This window comes from Elephantulus edwardii, unplaced genomic scaffold (assembly GCF_000299155.1).
Source record: "Elephantulus edwardii isolate Elephantulus edwardi_28Jun2011 unplaced genomic scaffold, EleEdw1.0 scaffold00047, whole genome shotgun sequence".
NCBI classification, from domain to species: domain Eukaryota; kingdom Metazoa; phylum Chordata; class Mammalia; order Macroscelidea; family Macroscelididae; genus Elephantulus; species Elephantulus edwardii.
Genome location: NW_006399797.1, coordinates 1,431,733 through 1,437,612, shown reverse-complemented (window position 1 = coordinate 1,437,612; position 5,880 = coordinate 1,431,733).

Genomic DNA, 5,880 nt, shown 5'->3' with positions numbered 1-5,880 from the left:
TACATCCTCTGATAGCCTAGTGGGTAAAGACTCATACTGTCAACCCAAAGACAAGCTGCTTGAATTCACCAGTTGTTCTGAGGGAGAAAGATAGACAATCTCCTCCTGCATGATTTACAACCTCTGGAAACCTGCTGGAGGGTCACCTGAAAGTTGCTTCAGTCCTGATGACAAATAACAGCAGTCTCAAAGGAGGCCCTTCTGAAAATATCTATACTTTCGTGTGTCTCTCCAGCTCTTTTTTGTCTAATATTCTTTTTTGGCTTTGAACTCCAGCTGCTTTGACTTTCCTGCACTTCTAGCTCTGACTCTACAACCTTTGGTATCTATCTAGATTTTTACCTTTTTGCAGCAAAGCTTCCAGTCTCTCTTTAGGCAGAAATTTGGGGCCATCACAGGCCCTCCTCAATAATTTTCTGACTTTTTAGTATGATGATCTTGGTTGATTAAGGTCTAATATACTGGAAACCATTATTTCACATATTTTTCCTGTTACGTATTTCACATGGAGAAACAAGATTGCTGGCTGTATAACTTTCTCCTTGTCCATGTTGGGAGTATCCAAGCTACAAGCCCTGAGATTAATACTCAAGTACAAACTATTTGTACCACTTAAATTGGATAAAAAAAATGAGGAGTATGTTAATTGTAGTCAATGTTCTATCATCATTAAATGATACCTCTAATGTGGAGATAATTGACTTTTTTTCTCAAATAGAGACTGAAGTGTCTTGCCTGCATAATAGTGCAAAGTTATATGCAGAAGCTGACTCTGGTCTTGTTAAATGTTATTCTTTTACACTTTATTTCCTGGACTTTAGAATTTTTGTTTTAAGGTAAAGAAACTAAGTAAATGACTGAATTATCTGTCTTTCAGAATCTTTTCAGTGTTGTATCTAAATAAAAGATTTTGAACACAAAGCCAAGACTTTTTTGATTCCCCCCACCCCCTTGTTTCTTTTTCTTTGTGCTTGTGCTTAGATGGAATAAGAGATTGTCCAGATAAATGAGACTCAGAGTGGGTGGAAAATACTTTTTGTAAAATTTTTATTTCTTTTTTGGCTGAAGGAGAAAGTTTTAAAGTTTAGAAACAGAAAAGCTGTTATCTAAACTGCCTAAAATTCTTAGAGTCCTCCAGGGAGCAATTTCAATTTCTGGTCATAAAAAGATTTCACTCAAAAGTGCATTATTTTTCTCAGAAAACATCTTGTTGCTTTATAAAGTAGATAGTTTCAAAAGTTGACAAAGTTCACAACTGATTATTTAATGTAACTTAGAAAATAATAAAGTTACCTTTTATTTTTAAAATTTTTCAAAATAAAATTTACAGTTATTACTTTAAATCTGCAGGGCCAATAAAAGTATTATAAAATAATGAAATGTTAGTCGAGGATGATGAAGAGGTGGCTATTATCTGCTAATACAAATCAGAAAACAAAAATTATTTAAGAAGATTTCTTATTGAAAAAGAAAAGATACTGGGAAAATGTATTTTAGTATTTGAAATGCTTACAATTGTTAGCAGACATGATTATGTCATTGTTGGGAAAATATTTGAGTATATCAACTATGTTGTTGTTGCAGTTAGATGTCATCAAATTGAGAATGACTTGAAGTGACTATGAACAACAGATCTGAACCCTGTCCTGTCCTATGGCATCCTCATTTATCTCTGATGTATTTAAGCACACTTGACTCAGTCACTGTGTCGGTCCGTCTCATTGAGGGTTTTTATCTCTTTCCCTGATCCTCTCCTTTTCCAATCATGATGTCTCTCTGAAAAAAATGATTCCTTCTAATAATATTCCTGATAGGTGACTTTAATCCATGGCCTTCAGGCCTGTTTTTAATTGTTTTTGGGTCAAACTTTCTTCTAGGTCACATAGCTCTGATCGTCCACTTGCTGTACAGAGGTAACTCGTGGTGGCTGTGAAGCTGAACTCTGTGACACTGATGTGTCAAATGCGATAGTGGTCAACCATGATGGACAAAGTTTGGTGAAGCTTCCTGATTAAAATAAGCTTGGAAGCAAGAGTGGCATCCACTTCTGAAATAGCTTGCCTCCAGGAACCTTATGAACCTGGAGAAAGGATGAAAGTTATACAAATGTTCAGGTCTTTTATTCATAGGGTTGCTATGAGTCACCTATAACTCGAAGGCATTTAACAACAACAACAACATTCCAAATAGAAATTCTTTGTAGGAAAATTTAGACAGGTACTGGCAACACAAATTATATCCTACCCAACACAAACATGGTATTAAAGAGGTAATTCAGAGTATCACATTTACAACCTTTTTTTGCACAATATTTTCCATGGTGTGAGTGATACATTAAAGTTAAAAATCTTTACATTTCATAAAATGATATGCAGCTTTTCCGGGTCTCTGAGTTTCCTAGTGTCCCAGAGTGAATGTAACTTAAAAGTACCAATGAGAGACAAGGACTATTCCAATCTTTGTTCTTCACTAGGCATTGGATTTATTTATTTATTTAGGGAATTGAGATTTTTAAAAATCTCTTCTTTTCCAATTGGCAGTGTCATAATAGTTGGTGAAGTGATTGAGATTGTACACAGTTTTAGTTTGCTTATTTCCATAGTCAACACTCTTGGCACCAGCAGCCAGGAAATTAAAAGATGTATTATGATGGAAAAGTCTGAGATTAGAGACCTCCCTAAAGTGCTGAAGTGCAACAATGTCAGTATGGAGACTAAGGTGCACCTGATACATGCCATGGTCTTTGCATTCACTTGCTATGCATCAGAGAGCTGAACAATGACTAGGGATGATAGAAGGAGAATTGATGCCTTTGAGCTGTGGTGTTGGAGAAGAGTATTGAATATACCATGGACTGTTAACAAAACGAACAGGTTTGTCCTGGAGAGGGTGATGCCGGGCTGCTCCTTGGAGGCAAGGATTCTGAAGCTTCATCTGCCATAATTGGACATGTTGTGAGGAAGGACCAGTCCTTGGAGAGGGATATCATGCTTGGGAGGGTGGAGGGACAGCGCAGGAGAGGAAAATCCTCGATAAGTTGGATTGATTCAGTGACTGTGGCCCAAATCTGTCACATTTTAGACTAACATCATTGCTTTTCAGGACTTTGGAGAGATCCTTACTTAACAGCAGACTTTCACAATGCTGTATGTTTCCTTATTTTCTGACTATTAGTACCAAATGTGTTGACCATGAATCCAAACAAGATGAGATTGTTGACAGTTTCTGTCTTTCTCCATCTATCATAATGGTGCCTATTGGTGCAGTGGTGAGGGGGGTTGTATTCTTAATATTGATATGTAATTAATATTAAGGGCTACATTCAGCCTGATCCTCTGAAGCAAGGGCTTTCTGTCCTCCACACTGTCAGCTAGCAGTGTTTGTCATTTGCTTAAGTCAGGTTGCTGTTGATATTTTTCCCAATCCTCTTTATAAAGTCCAGCATTTCAGATGATTTGCTTTGCATTCAAGTTGAATAGGTGTGGAAAGGAGATACATGCTGTGACACACACCTTACATGATTTTAAATCATGCTGTGAACATTGGTAAACACATCTTCATTCATGTCTTAGTTCAGATTTCCTTGAAATATATTCCTAGCAGTAGAATAGGTTGGTCATATGGGATTTTTTTCTTCAGTCTTTTGATGAAATTCCAAACTACCTTCCAGAGTGGATGTATGATTTTACTATCTCACCAACAGTGAGTAAGACTTCCAGTATCTCTGCATCCTCTCCCTACATTAAACTGCTTGCTGTCCTGCTAAACCTTGGTAAAGCTGTGGGAGTGACGTGGTATCTCATTGTTGTTTTGACTTGCACCTCTGATTGCTAGTGATTTTGAATATTTGTTCATGTGTTTGTTAGCCATTCAAATGTCCTCTTTTGTAAAGAGTGTTTTCATGTTTTTTGCTGGTTTTGTGATTGAGTTATGAGTATTTTTCTTATGGGATCCCACCTGTATTCTATGAACTTTATGAGTCCCTTGTGTGAAATATCATTGTCAAATATTTTCCCCAGTCTGTGAGCTTTCTTTTTTTTTTACTCTATTAGAGAAGGCTTTTGATGCAGACAGTGATTTGATATTAAGAAGGTCCCACTCTTTGATTTTATCCTCTCCAGGTTATACATTTTTGCTATCTTTATATGTCTGTTTATGATATAGCCTAGGCCTCCCAAGTTGTTCACATTTTGTTTCTTATGACCTTTATGGCTTTGGGTTTTAGCCCCAGGTCTCTGATCCTTTGACCTATTTATATGTATGATGTAGATCCTATTTCCATTTTCTACAGGTAGATGTCCAGTTACCAGCACCATTTGCTAAAGTGACTGTTGTTTCTCCGTTTAGTGAGTTTTATATCATTGTTAAATATCAGCTGACCATTGGTAGATAGGTTGACATCTGCGTTCTCGAGTCTATTCTATTGATATACATACCTGTACTTGTACAAATACTTTGAAGTTTTGATTACTATCCTGTGATTTTGAAATCAGAGAGTTCTATGCCTCCAACTTAATTTTTGGCTTTCATAAGAACTTTGCTTATTCTGGGTCTCTTTCCTTTTCGAATGAAAGTGAAAATTATCTTTCCTATCTGCTTGAAGTATGAATTTGGTTATTTATATTTGGATTGTGTTGAACCTACAAGATTGCTTTTGACATGATAGTCATATTCACAATACTCTATCTTCCAATCCATGAGCAGCTAATGTTTTACCTCTAACTGGCACTAGGGCAGTGGTTTCATTTTATGAGTTGTTTTTTCTTTTTAGGGAGGTCTAGGGAAGATGCTATTCTGCATAGAATTTGGGCTGTTAATTAACTTCAGTATGGGCTTGTTCAGAATTAGAGTCACAGAAATCCTGATGGCTTCGGACTTAGGCCATCACATCAGGGGCTGATCAATGGGAGACAGGTATTGAATGTCGTAGGCAAAAGTAGGAAGGGATAGTGGTGGAGTAAGGAAGCGTGGGTGGGCAGCAGCATTGAATCTATTGGTCATCGCTATAACTGGGCAATTGTCTTTAATCTGCTCTTTTCTGTGGAATGCTTGTCTGTCAGATACTATTATATATATTTAAAGATTGAGACAGACTAGGAAGAAGGAATGGCCATCCACTTCTGAAAAAACAGGCCTTCGAAAACCCTATGTACAATAGAGCACACTTAGTCTATCGCTTGGACTAGCAGACATGGCAATTGAGACTGAGATCTTAGAAACAGGAATACAGAGAAGAAGGAACAGCTTTAAGCAGACACTAGTGATTGGAATGTGGAACGTGAAAAGCATGAATGTAGGAAAATTGGACATTGTTAAGAAAGAAATGGAACACATAAATATTGACATACTAGGTATTGGCGAAATGAAATGGCTTGGCATGGGACATTTTGAATCAGACGATTGTATGATTTACTATACCGGGGATGAAAAGGTGAGGAAGAATGGAGTTGGTTTCATAATTAAAAAAATCATTTCTAGATCTTTCCTGAAATACAATGTTGTGAGCGACAGGTTAATATCCATACGCATACGAGGAAGTCCAGTGAATACCACTATCATTCAAATGTATGCACCAACAACTAGAGCCAAAGAGGAGGAAATAGAAGATTTCTACCAACTTTTGCGGTCAGAAATTGATCAAACATGCAATCAAGATGCATTGATAATAATGGGTGACTAGAACCCAAAAGTTGTGAACAGGAAAGAAGGATCAGTAGCTGGAAAATACAGGCTCAGTGAGAGAAATGAGGCTGGAGATAGAATGATAGAGTTCTGCACATTCAATGATTTATTCATTGCAAATAACTTCTTTAAGAAACATAAACACAGCCTATACACATGGATCTCACCTGATGGCATGTATAGGAATCAAATAGATTA